At 40.8% G+C, this 13,571-nt stretch overlaps 1 long non-coding RNA gene across 1 annotated transcript in view; it reads left to right on the top strand.

Moving 5' to 3' along the window:
• LOC105307921 overlaps positions 1–13,571 on the top strand; it is a 134,571-nt gene that overhangs the window by 79,217 nt on the left and 41,783 nt on the right. The window contains exon 7 of the long non-coding RNA XR_002777852.1: positions 11,177–11,397. This is a non-coding gene — a long non-coding RNA (uncharacterized LOC105307921). The remainder of the gene's footprint in view (positions 1–11,176; positions 11,398–13,571) is intronic.

Below are 13,571 nucleotides of genomic sequence, written 5' to 3'. Positions count from 1 at the left end.
GTAGGTATTCATTAAATGTCTATGGCAGGAAGGAAAGGAGAGAGGGAGTGAGGGTATTTTAAGGCTGGAACATGAAGCTATGATTGTTTCAATTTGAGAGAATAGCTTTTCTCACCTGTTTTTGTGACATTCTACTGTGTGTCAATATTTTGCACTGCAGTGGATCACGTTTAACATGTTCAGTCTGACTATGAGTGACTTGAAGATAATTGAGCATTATTCATTTCACTAACAAAATATCAAAAGCAACCTGCTTATTTTGACTTTATTTGTTCATTTACTTGATTTACCATGGCCCTCAAACTCCCTCTGAGTCATTAATGATGGAAAGTGATATGCTCACATACCAGTAAACATCCCCAAGTCAGGAATAAGAAGGGAAAGTAATCCACAAGGGTTTTATTTTGTCTGGAATTTGTCAACACATCTCCACAGAACTGGTGAAAATCTCTCGCCACTCCTCTTTTTGCTTGTCTGTGTCTGTATAACAAGTGCTCACTGAGACAGCATAGGTAATGCACACCTGTTGGCATCTAAACCCTAAGAACTCAGTCTTGAATCAGACACCTTCGCCTTTCAGAGAAGAACTGAGTGGGTGGGTAGTGTTTCACACTTTTCTTTCCCTTGGCATTATTTGGAGGCAGGCAGAGCAAGAGACACCAGGTCTGAGAGGGACGTCAGAGTTATTTCTTTATACACTTCCTGTAGGCATATGTCATCTTTTCCACCCATCTGAAAAACATTTGTGTATGTGTGAGATGTTTGCCTGTGAACTATTTTCACTTTCCACAGTTGTCATTTTGTTGCAAATCCCAAAGAAAAGGAGCCGGACAAAACAGAAAACGACAGTAGCAGACCCCACCCCACCCCCACCAAACACATATGTGACACTTACACATCTTGGAGGCCAACATTATCAGCAGCAACAAATACCAGCAGAATTCTTTCCCACCATCCTCTGCTCTATGTTTCCTCACCCCCAATACAGTTCTTGGCTATGCGCTTTTAACATTGAGTTGAGGTTGTTCGCAGAAACTCTGGCATCTGGAATTATTTGAGTTCCTGCTCAGGTACTTGGAATTCTTACTAAAATTTTTTAGAAAATCATATAACATTTGAACACTACATCTGTTTAATTCAGTAAATAGTCATGGAGCACCTGCTTATTGCAAGCTCAACTCTGGGCAACGCCCAAGTACGCCTATCAGTGCGAAGGAGGTGCTGGGGAGGAATACAAATAGACTGGAGGTTCGAAGCAGGGTTAATATCCTGGTGGAACAAAAGGAAAGACATCTTGAGAAGATAGCCTTGGGGACTGGCCTTAAACGATTGGTAGAATTTCTATAGGCAGAGGCTTTCCAGGAGCCAAGAACAACTTGAGTAAAAGTAACAAGGTGAGCAATCATAGGATCCATTTAGGGCTGTAATAGTACCTGTGTATTGAGTCATTACTCTGTGCCATGCATAGTGTTAAGGGTTTTACATGCATTCTCTTGTTTAATTGTCACTCACAACAATCTCATGAGTTGTAGACAGTATCATTCCTACTGTACAAATCAGGATGCTAAGGCTCACCACAATTAGTAAACTTGGTCACCTGCTAAGAGATGGCAGAACAGGAAATCAAACAGGAATTCAGGCTCCAAAGCATTTTCTTTCGTCCGTCCATCCGTCCGTCCATCCGGCCATCCTTCCTTTCTTCCCTCCTTCCTTTCTTCCCTCCCTTCCTCTCTCTCTTCCTCTCACCTTCCCTCTCTCATCTCTCTCTCCCTCTTCCATTTTTATTGGGATATAATAGACATATAATGCTGTATTAGTTTAAGGTGTGTAATATAATGATTTTATATATGTGTATTTTGTGAAATAATTACCACAGTAAGTTTAGTTAACATCCATCGGCTCATCCATCGGCTCACCACTAGGTTCTGTGCCTCAGAAATAAACTGGAAAGAATGGTTAGGGTCATGCTATGGAGACCTTTCAGAGTTAACTGAAGAATCCTGAACTTAAGGTGGCAGAACCGTAATGTTAAAGAAAAAGGGATTTTTCTATGACAGGAAACAAAGCGTCAGTAAGGGATCAGCAGACTGGGGACCAAAAAATAGTTCCAAAATTTTTTCTTTTTTTCATTTGTTCTGCCCCTTCGTGGGAAGAGAATGGACTAAGAAAGAACCTTCCCTGTGCCTCCTAGGGCTCTTGTGGAGAGCTTCCACCTTATTTTTTATTTTTTATTTTTGCCAGTACTTTCTGTTCTGCTCCATTTTTTTTGCCACTGCACATGGTCTTACCTCTGGAAAAGAAGGTCAGAATCTGAACTTCTTTGTCTAGCTGTAGAATTGGATTACTTAAATTTCAGTTCCTATTGTATTATCTTGGGTAACTGCAGCCTCTCTTACCTTTTTTATTAATTTTAAAGATTAAAGTGGATTTTTATATAGCTTCTCCTCGGTCAAAAAAAGAGGATTCCTTAATTGTCCATGGTTATAATCTCCCTTTTCAAACTTATCCAGAAACTGGAAGGTCCGCTTGCCCTCACTTGATAGTTAGCTACCTCTTTTACCAGCCTTGTTTTAGAATCCTGAAGGAGCAAGATCTTGGGATCTTTAGACTTGCCAAGCTGTGGTCCAGTTTTTGACCTTCCATGTAAAAGATAACCAGGGGAGCCCTCAATGAACTTGGCGTTAGTTCAGGCAGAAGCCTTTAAAAAGATTTTATTTTTAAATAACTTTAGACTTGGCAGAAAAGTTGTAAAAATTCATCCAGCTTCACCAAATGTTAACACTTTACATAATCATAATAAAACTTCAAAACCAGGATATTAACATTGATACGATATTATTAACTAATTTACAAATCTTATTCAAGTTTCACCAGTTGTCCTACTGATATCCTTTTTCTGATTGGGGATCTAATCGACGATCTCACTCTAATCTGGAACAGTTCCTCAGTCTTTCTTTGTCTTTCATGCCCTTGACACTTTTGAAGAGTACCCATCAGTTATTTTGTAGAATGTCCTTCAATTTGGATTTGTCTGATGTTTTCTTATGATTATATTGAGTTTATGTTTTTCTGGCAAGAATATCACAGAAGTATGTGTGCCGTTCTCAGTGCATCATCATATTTGGTGGTTCATGATATCGATGTGTCATTAGTGGTGATATTAACTTTAATCATTTGGTTACAGGAGTGTCTGCCAGTTTTCTTCACTATAAAGTTACTGTTTTCCTCTTTGTAATTAATAAGAATCTTGTGGAGAGATACTTTGAGACTGCAAATATCCTAGTTATCATTATACTTCTGCCCACTAATTTTTGCATCACTTCATCTGTCTTAAAAATCATGAGTTCATTCTGATACCTTTTATTCCACCCTAACAGCACCCAGGTCATTCAACCCTTCCTCCTTTCCTTATTTTTAACTCTATTCTTCAACTGTGGTGAAGCTGACACTTATTATTCAAAATATATTTACCTACTTGATCAACCCTAACATACAATGTTCTCACCTCCCTTCTTTTCACCCTGTTCCTGCCCACCCTCTGCAGGTAAGCAAGCTCATTCATTTCTGATTTATCATTTCTGTATTTCTTGTTGTACACATGAGCAGATGCATGTGAAATCTCTTATATCCAATTTCTCCTACATAAAGAATAACATACTATAGAAACTCTTGCAATTTGCTTTTTCCTACTTAACACTATATCCTGGAAACCACTTTATGTCAGTTCATAGAGATCTTCCATATCCTTTTATTACAACTGCATTAGAACTCCATCGTATGGATATATCATAGCTTATTCAGACATTCTCCTAGGTATGGGCCTTAGGGTTTTTCAATATTTTGAAATGACAAACAATGCTGCAATAAAAAATATGGTACTATGTGTTTTTGTATTGTCAGAAGTGTATCTTCATGGTTAATTCTTAGAAGCAGAACTGCTGTTTCAAAAGGTAGGTGGATGTTAGTTTTGTTAGCTATCGAAAAATCCTTCTCCGTGAGAATTGTACCAATGTGCATTCCTACCAGCAATGTTTGAGAGCACCAGTTTCTCTGCAGTCTCACAAATAAAATGTGTCCTCATACTTATAAACTTTCATCAATCTGATAGGTGAGAAATGGTACCTTGGTGTTGTTTTAATTTGCAATTTTCTAATTTTGAGTGAGTCGGAACATCTTTTTGCACGCGTGTGTGTGTGTGTGTGTGTGTGTGTGTGTGTGTGAATTATCTGTTCATGCCACTCCCACTTTTTTCCTACCAGGTTTTTGGTCCTTTGTCCCTCAATTTTTGAGCAATTTTCTTCATATTTTAGGAAACTAGCCTTTTATGATATATGCTACAAATATTTTCTCCCAGTTTATCAGCTGTGCTTTTACTTTTGTGTTTTTTGTTGTTGTGCAAAGATTATTTGCATTTATGTACCTATTAGAATGGCTAAAATTTTAAAAAATAATGGGAACACCAAATTCTGGTGAGAATTGAAAAAATTAGAACTCTCACACATTGCTTGTAAGAATGTAAAATGGCAGGTAGTCACTCTGGAAGGAAGTATAACAATTTCTTATAAAACTAAACATGCAGTTACTATATAACTTAGCAATTGCACTCTTGGGCAGTTATCCCAAATAAATAAAAATTCGTGTTATGTAAAAATGTGCACACGGATGTTCATAGTACAGCAGGTCCTTATATAATATCCTTTTGTCGAATGTCGTTTTGTTATATATAAAATTGATGAAATGCTGTAGGAACTTAACTCTTGTTTATATTAATTAGCCTATGGCAAATTTGGTTTTGTTATATGTTATTTTGCTTAAAGTTGTAGAACCTATCAACGATTTTAAGTGAGGACTTACTATAGCTTTATTCATAGTAAACCCAAATTGGAAACAACCCAAATATCCTTCACCTGGTGATGAGTAAACAAACTCTGGTATATCCATTCCATGGAATACTACTCAGCAAAATAATAATAATAATAAAATAAAAAATAAAAACTGATGTACACAAAATCCTGGATGGATATTAAGGACTTGATGCTTAGTAAAAAAGCCAATCTCAAAAGGTCAATACTGTTATGATTCCAATTATTAACCTTCTTGAAATGACAAAATATATAGATGGAGAATAGATTAGTGGTCGCTAGGGGACAGGGACGAGGGTGAGCAGCGTATGTGACCGTAAAGGAGTAGCATGAGGGAATACCTTTGTGGTAATGTAATAATCTTTTATCTTGATCGTAATTATGATTACATGAATCTACACATGTAATAAAATTACACAGAAATAAACTCTCACACACATGTGAGTACATATAAATACTGGTGAAAACTGAATAAACCCTATAGTTTAGTAACTGTATTTTGCTATAATCATATAAGGTGACTGGGGGAAGCAGTCGATGCACCCTATGAACTATTTTACAATCTGCTGTTAGTCTATAATCATCTCAAAAGAAAAAGTTTTTAAAAACCAGTGCTAGAGTTTAATGAGAATAGCATTGAATTACACATTAATTTGGAGTGAGGAGCAAGGTGGAAAGTCCTGTGGTCAGTTCACATTAGGGAGACGGATGAGAACAGCCTTGTGATAGTTCCTCACCAAGCTGCTTATTTCCCCTGCTCCAGAAAGAATTGCAGGGTGTTCTTCCACGACCCAAGTCAGCTTATTATCAAGCCTTGACTTAGTGGCCCATATGGAGACAATAAAGGTCAACAGAATACTGTGTAGCGGAGCTATTCTCTTACACATTTAGCAATTCTTGTAGTTCAGTTCTGCTGGCAAAAATATTTTAACTTTTGTTTTATGTGAAAATGTCTTTGTTTTGCCTCCGTTCTTGAGGAATATATTTGCTGAGTATTAAATTGTAGGTTGGTATTTTTCATCACTTTAAAGACTTTGAGCTCTCTTCTGGTCGCCATTGTTTCTGATATCAGCTATATTCAAAACTTTCTGCCCTCGCCCTTATATAAAGTGTTATTTTTCTCTGGCTGCTTTTATGATTTTCTAATTATATTTGGTTTTCAGAAGTTTGACTGTGATATTCCCAGAGTTTTGTTTTCTGTCCTCTTGGGGTTTGCTGAGCTTATTGAATCTTTAAATTTGGGGAAATTTAAGCCGTTGCACATTCAGTACTTTTTTCTACCCCACTGTCTCCCTCCTCTCCCTCTAGAACTCTAATTTCATATATGTAAGACATTCGGATGTTGTCCATATGTCCCTGAGGCTCTGTTCATGTTTTTGTTTCCTGAACTATTTTTTCTCTCTGTTCTTCATATTGGGTATTTCTATTGTTTTATCTAAACTTCACTGAAACTTTTCCTTTTCCATTTCCATTCTGCTGTTTAGCCAATCTAGTGTTTTTAAAAATTTTTCAGCTATTTTCCAATTCTGGAATTTTTTTTTCAGTTCTGGAATTTTTATTTGGTTCTTTTTTTTAACAGTTCGTGGTTCTCTGATGTGATTTTCTATCTTTTCATTTATTGTGAGTATAACAATAAATGTGTTATACTCTCTTACTCCTTTAAGCATAGTTATAGTAATTGCTTTAAATTTCTTGTCTGCTAATTCCAACATCTGGGTCATCTCAGATAATCTCTGTTAATATTTTTCAGCTCTTGCAAATGGATCACAATTTCCTAAATCTTCATAAGCTGAATAATTTTGGGTTGTATCCTAGATATTTTTAATGTTATTTTGTGGAGACTCTGGATTCCGTTGTACTCCTCTGAAAAATACTAATTTTATTGTTTTGGTAGATTGTTAATGTAGTGATATTCAAACTCTAAACTGTGTCCCTTGAGTGGTAGTTGAAATCTTAATTCAGAACTTTGATTTTATCTGAAGTCTGTCCCCTATATGTGTGGTTCAGGAGTCACTTGAGATTGGAATAGAGTCTGTGGACCAAATCGGGGTTTCCTCTGGTTCCCTTCTTTCCAGTATTCCACACCCCGTTTACTTTCTAATGGCTGTGCTTTTCCCAAGTTCTGTCCTATACTTCTTCATACCAGGAAGACTGTGAGTTTACTATTGGTGTCTTACTCTTGGTGTCTTAGCCACTTGTCAGCTTTAGTTTGTCTCTCAGCCTAAAAGCTGTAAAACTGAGTAACTCACCTTGTGCCAACTCCTCTTCAGAATATGCCTGTTTCTGTTTGTTTTCTAGTTTCTTTAATTGTTGTTTCTTCATTTTTTTTTTTTCAGTTTATAGTTGCTGTCTACAGGAGGATCAGGAACAATAGTTTACTCGGCCATATCAGAAGCAAAAGAAACTATCTTGCTCAATTTTGATTTAACTCTCACCAAATTGTCCTTAATATAGGATTCTGTCCCAGAGGGGAGACTTGGCAGGTCAGCTCTAAGAGTTCACAGGGGCTAGATTTCTCCAGCCCCTTCAGTCCTTGCTGCAGGCCCCTCGTGCTCACTTGGTATTGGAGGGAGTACAACCCCTCCCACTTTCAGCTGCTATTAGTTGTCTCACCATGCTTCCAGTGAATATTCCTTGTGAGTTCCTCTTTCACCAGAGTTATTGGCTACCTTGGATTATAATGAATAGCTATGGGGAGAAACTAAAGCTTCAGCCTTGGCTGGTGCTCCCCAATGAGTTTGATGGAGAAGATATGACTCCAGGAGAAAACTTCTAGTGTTACAAATGGTAACTCAGCCTTGGCATTTCTTTCTTTCAAGAGAAGCTTCTCCCAATTGCAGTCTTCTAGCTTTCTGGGCACTGGTGTGTGGATGCAGGTAGGGAAAATCTCTTAAAGGCCAGCCAATCCACATGCATCTGTTGCCTAGCACCCATCATCCCAGCCAGCCCTGAGTTGTACCCTGAAGTTACCAAGCCACCCCTGGTGGGCATTGGTGTACAACTTATATGCCTCCCAGTGGTGAAGGGGCAGAAAATGGTCTTCTCAGGGCAATGATAAAGAGAGAAAAAGGATCATATTTTTAAAAAATTTCCCTTTAACCCCTTTCCATTGTTTGTGTCCTTATTTTGGGGGCTGTTTTCCCCTAAAGTCCTACCCTACTCAGCTGTCTAACCCATTTGCCTTTCATTTTCCTGGAAATTTTCTTACTACGTTTATGCTATTTTGTTAGAACCATGTATCTCTGGATTCTGTGATATGCCCAAGGTCGGGTTCTGGAGAGAGGTCCAATTTGTAATTTTGCAACTTAATAAGAACTGGGAGAAGTACCTCTCTGTATGAAAAAATGAAAATAACAAATTCTTTACGTACATATTTCAGGACATTGGAACTTAACAACAGGAGATTCCTTCTGAATTCTAGAAGATACTTGAGAATTTCAATCAATGAAGAATAATTGATCATCAGCTTTGGGTGCTTCTCCAGTTAATGAGATAGACATAATATTACCATCTTGGGTATAGATATAAAATTAACCTGTATAGATATATGTCCTAACAATACAGGAGACTTTTTATTTTTATAAAATGTCTCATCGATAAATAGTCTGGAAACCAATGAATGACTTTACCTGTGACACTATTCACTAGACATAGGGCTGTGGTTGCAATATTTGTTATGTAATAAAACTAACAAAATCTGATTTTTTTTTTACTTTATAGGCTTTGCTTATTGTCTTATGAGGATAAGTTATAATTTATAGCTTATAAGGAGATTAAGATGATAGAAAATTTGAATGAAAAAAAAGCCATATCAAATTCCTCTAGTTCTTAATCTTGTCTTAGCTATTGAAACCCAATTAGACACAGACCAAATTCCTGTTTATTGGAAGCTTTAGAAGTCTTATAAATGAGTGCTCACATAGTTATAGGAGACCATTGCTTTCTACTCTATGCAGTCTTTTGCAAAAAGGCATTGAGTCATTTTAATAACAAGTGTGCGTTCCATAATATACTCATTCACATTACGAAAACAGCCCCAACCATTTACAATCCAGTAATTCCAACTGTTTAAGCAAAGAGTGCATGAGCCATTAACCAGCTTCTTTCCTTCTTACATCTTCTCTCTCATTAGTACTCCATCCCTACCCCCATGCCTGTAGAAGCATTATTCATGTCCTCCAGGACCAGCTCAAATAGTATCGAGCCCATACCTCCTACATAACACAGAATTGATTGCTTCCTCCTTTATTCTTCTCTTTCTTTAACACCGAGCCTAGAATCTGGCCTGTAGTAAATGTTAGGTGGATGCAATAAGAGTAAAACCAACTGTGAAATGTTATCGTTTTTGGAGATTGGCCACAAAGATGGTGCTTTCAAAAAGGCCTTTCTTCTTTACTGCCAAGACCCAAGCAAGCATGCTAAGTAAGATAGACTGCTTGTCTGAGACTCACTGTGTCTATTTATATCGGGAACAGAGGGAACCAAGAAGCATGACATTTACTGAGCCTGTGGATGCCGGCATTAGCTTGCTCGGGCTTAGGGGAGTAAGGCAAGGTACTCTTGATTTGTGTGCTTGGTCAGGTCATGCCATAGGCATGGAGACAGGTCTCTTCCATTTGTCACATGCTTCTGTAGCCACCGTTGCTCAACAGCACGGGTGGGTAACAAATGTGTGTTGGTGATATTTTCAGGGAGGGGGGAGAGTGTTATTAGAATCCAAGGTGTTGTTTTTCCTTCCTGTTTCATCAGAAACCCTTCGAATTTCGAGCTCTTTTAAATTAGAAGTATCAGAGACGCCTTTTTAGTTACACTGATGAATGAGTTATTCACCTCTGTCCCCTCCCCATTATGTTCTTCATCTGAGGCAAACGACGATGCTCATTTAACTTTTGCATCCTCAGATTAACTGCAAGTGGAACAACCTAATATATCTCCCAGCGTTGGAGCTTAAATTCTGAGGACATCATTTTTCATTTTCGAATGACACTTGACTTCAAGAAAGAACAGCAGACAGACCAAGCAGCAATGCTGGCCTTATCTGTTTTGCGAAGCGTCTCTTGCAAAAAAAAAGAGCTTATGGAATTTGGCTCTATTTTCCACAGCCATGGGATAAGGGTCGCGTGTAAATAATAATATCCTGTGCTACTTAGGCCTCATTTAACTGTATTTGTTGCTTTAGAAGGAACTGCCAAGTGGGGTGTTTCTCAGAGCTCATGCTTGACATTCCAGAAATACTGTAGGGTCCACTTCAAAGATGGCACTCCACACCACCAAGCTTGTGATTGTTGGCACGCTCCTGATCATCACCCGGCTTCACGTTGACACATTCTTTCAAATCACATGGGAAGTGCACCCTCTGGGAAGAATGAATCTGGTACCCTGAGGGCGGGCCTGTCCTTATGAGAGGCCTTTGCACTTACCACATGGGTGTTTTCCTGGAAAGCTGTGGTAGCTTCGAGCCTAGGATGACTACATTTGCCGAACTAGGAACAGTGAGGTGATTTTTGCAAGGTTAGCTGTTGTGTTGTTGACAGAACACTAAGCTGGGCTGTACTCTCCAACTGACTAGCTCTTGGGCCTTGTGAAACGTTCTTGGTCTTTCTGGCCTCAGTTTTCAAATATTGAAATGGTGAGATTACACTAGATAATCTAAGTTCTTTCCCAGCCGTGAATTTGCTCAGGTGACATGAAACAGTAAAAACCAAACGGGGACTCAGTAAATGGAAGTTTCCAGTCCAGGCTCTGCAGCTCATTAACTGTGACTTGGAACAAGTCACTTAGCCACCTAGCCTCAGGTCTCCATCTCTGGGGAGACCAGTGTCTTTACCTGTCTCACCTGGTAGTTGTGCTGATCAGGTAAGGAAACACTTTTTCTCTCTCAACACTTACTGAGCAACTGCTCTGGGGCACCAGTCTGATAGATGGCAAAGATGTAGAGGTTATTAGATTACCTGTTACTACTATTAATTTAGCTGCAATTTAGTGAGTTCTTCCTGTCAGCAGGCACTTAGGTACAGTATCCCATTTAGTCTCTATTTTCTGGATGAGGAAACTAAAGTCCAAGGTGGTTGGGTAACTTGCTCAGGAAATGTAGCTAGGCAGAGCTGACACTGAGATTTGTACCAGGGTTTCATTTTATGTTTTAAAAGTTAGAAACATCTCACCTCTGCCAAAGAGCTCATGTTACTATTATTATTCCTTTGCTGGGTCACAACGCCCAAATTATATGACCTGGAAGCTGTGGCGGGGGTGGGGCAGGGAGGCTGGGGAGGAGACCGGCCTGGCTCGGGCTAAAGGAAAGGTTCTCTTTGCAGACACTGCCTGAGACAGCACAGTTGGTGGAAAGACCTGAGGGGCAACCCAAGTCCTCAAGCCAGAGGAAGTCCAAGCACTCAGCCCAGACTGAGGGACCAAATGCAGCAGGCGTTACGGTGATGGCAGTGGAGGAGTTTGTAGAACAGAGCGACAAGATGAGAGCAAGCCCTGTGGGTCCTAGGCCTGGAAGGGAGTGCTTCGGGCCAGTTGCCAAGACTAGGTATCCTTTGAGGGTAGTTTGGAAGCGCTGCTCATGGCCCGCCATGTGACTAGGCCAATCCTACATAAAGAGCCAGGCAGAGGGCAAAACAAGCCCTCTGTTTGCTTACCTGTAGAAGAAAGGCAGTGGGCAAAATGAGCTCTTAGGGCACCATGTGTCAGACATTCCCCAAGTCAGCAGGTCTGCAGAGGGGGCTCCTCCGGGGCTCAGAGCAGCAAACAAGTGCTCTTGCTAGGCCATTGTTCTCCTTAAGAATGTGACCCCAGTCTCTAAGATGCTAGGATTCTGTTCTTATTATGTCAGGAGCTGCTTTAGCAGGACCCCTGCCGCCCACGAAGTAAATAGCCCAGTTGTCTTCCTGCTCTCTTTGCAAACTCCTTGCAGGGTGGCTCTGCCATCAGGGGAAGTGGTCTTTCCGGCCTTTGGAAGATTGTCCAACCACGCCTAATTCCCAGGGATGTGGCCCAGCTTTTTGTGCCTCTGCTTTACTCCTCTAAGCCTGCTGCTTTTCTGAGCTATCCTGGTGCTTTTTCCTACCTCCAGACCCTGAAGGAAATGCCCGGCCCAAGAGAACAGTCTGCTCACTCAAACTCTGGTTGTTAGAAGTGGGTGGTCACCCTAACATGGGACTTGTGCACCTAGAATGATGGGCTCAATGGCAGAAACAAGGTAGGCAGCAGGGGGAGGGAACTGAGCCCTAGTACTAGATATGGCCACTGGGCCAGGACACGTGCTTGGGGACGTGGCCTTGTTATAGGTAGATGCAGGCCAGTGGGTGAGGTGAGTGGTCTGCAAGCAGGCCCAGGTGCCATACAACATTCTGAGAAATGGTCAACACTAAGGAGTCCAAGATAACAAACTCAACAGTAGCAATATCAGACACTTAATATGGGTGCTGTGCTAAGCACTTAACATAGATTCACTCTTTTGATCTTCAATGCTATTTCCCCGTTTTCTATATCAGGCAACCGAGATGCAGAGAGGTTGAGTAACCTGCTCAAGATCACACAACTAAGGGATGGGTATGTAAGAATTGTGTGGATCTTCAGCCAGTTTGGGAAATCATCATCAAGAATACCCCTCTCTAGTGGCCAAACCCATCACTGGGACAAGGTGCCAATTCCAGAGGGAAGAGTTGACAAGAACAAGGCAAGGCAGAGGGGCTCATCCACCCAGCAGGCATGCATCGGGGACCATCCTGTGTGCCAGCTGTTGGGGGAACAGACAAGTAAGATAATGTCTCATTCAGGCCAGGGCCCCAGTTCTGAAAGAGGCTGAGAGAGTAGGCAGGACGACGTGCAGGACTTAGAGGTAGGAATCAAGGCAGAAGGCCAGCTCCTAAGACTGGGTGAGTGTAAGAGGCTTGGGAAGAGTTTGGGTCTGGGAGCATCACGGCCTCTCCGATGGCCCTTCTGGGGTTACCAGATCTGAGAGGCAACCTATGCGTTATTCCCCAAGGCACAGGGCTGAGGGCTGGCATTGACCCTGGGCCTGTGTATGGGTTGCTCTGAGAACCAAATTGGGCCAGAGCCTCTAAGTGGAAGGATCAGTGGGTCCAGCTATGGGGATCTGAGTAGAGTGGGAGTGGGGGACTTGAATTGGGGGCTCATGGAATAGAATCCAGCAACGATATCCCAGTTCCTGTGGAGCCTGTTTTCCTTCTACTCCTGCTGTGGAAGCACCGGCCTCCGCTGTGGCAGAAAGGGAAGTGAATTTGGAGCCAGGAGATCTGCACTCCATATGTTAGTAGAAACTGTGATGTCTGAACATTCTTGTTGAGAATAGCTGAAATTCTTAATAGGAATTCCAGGAAGACCAGAGGACATCTGAGAGATATATGTGGATTGCAGTAGAGAGAAATACTTAATCTTTAGGGGAAAATCTCCAGAATCAAGAACCAGCTTCCTTTTTTAAATTATTTTCTCCAAACTGACAAGTTAATCAAGTAAGGCGTGTGAAAGGCTTTGTAAACTGTAGGGCTGGCCCCCTGCGCAAGCCTTTGTTAACATCTTCATTGTTAAGATCCGGAGATTAGCAACCTCAGCAGTTCCTGGGGTGGGGGTGGGGGGCTTAAAACGTTGCCTCTCCCCACCCCAGCACCTTCTCTCTGAAACCCAAAAGAATCTTTTGGAGCAGATTCTTAGTTCTCTGCTGGGCTCACTGGTCTCACTGTA

The sequence above is a fragment of the Pteropus vampyrus genome, unplaced genomic scaffold, assembly GCF_000151845.1.
Source record: "Pteropus vampyrus isolate Shadow unplaced genomic scaffold, Pvam_2.0 Scaffold529, whole genome shotgun sequence".
Taxonomy (NCBI): domain Eukaryota; kingdom Metazoa; phylum Chordata; class Mammalia; order Chiroptera; family Pteropodidae; genus Pteropus; species Pteropus vampyrus.
This window is presented reverse-complemented; position numbering and strand designations above follow the sequence as displayed.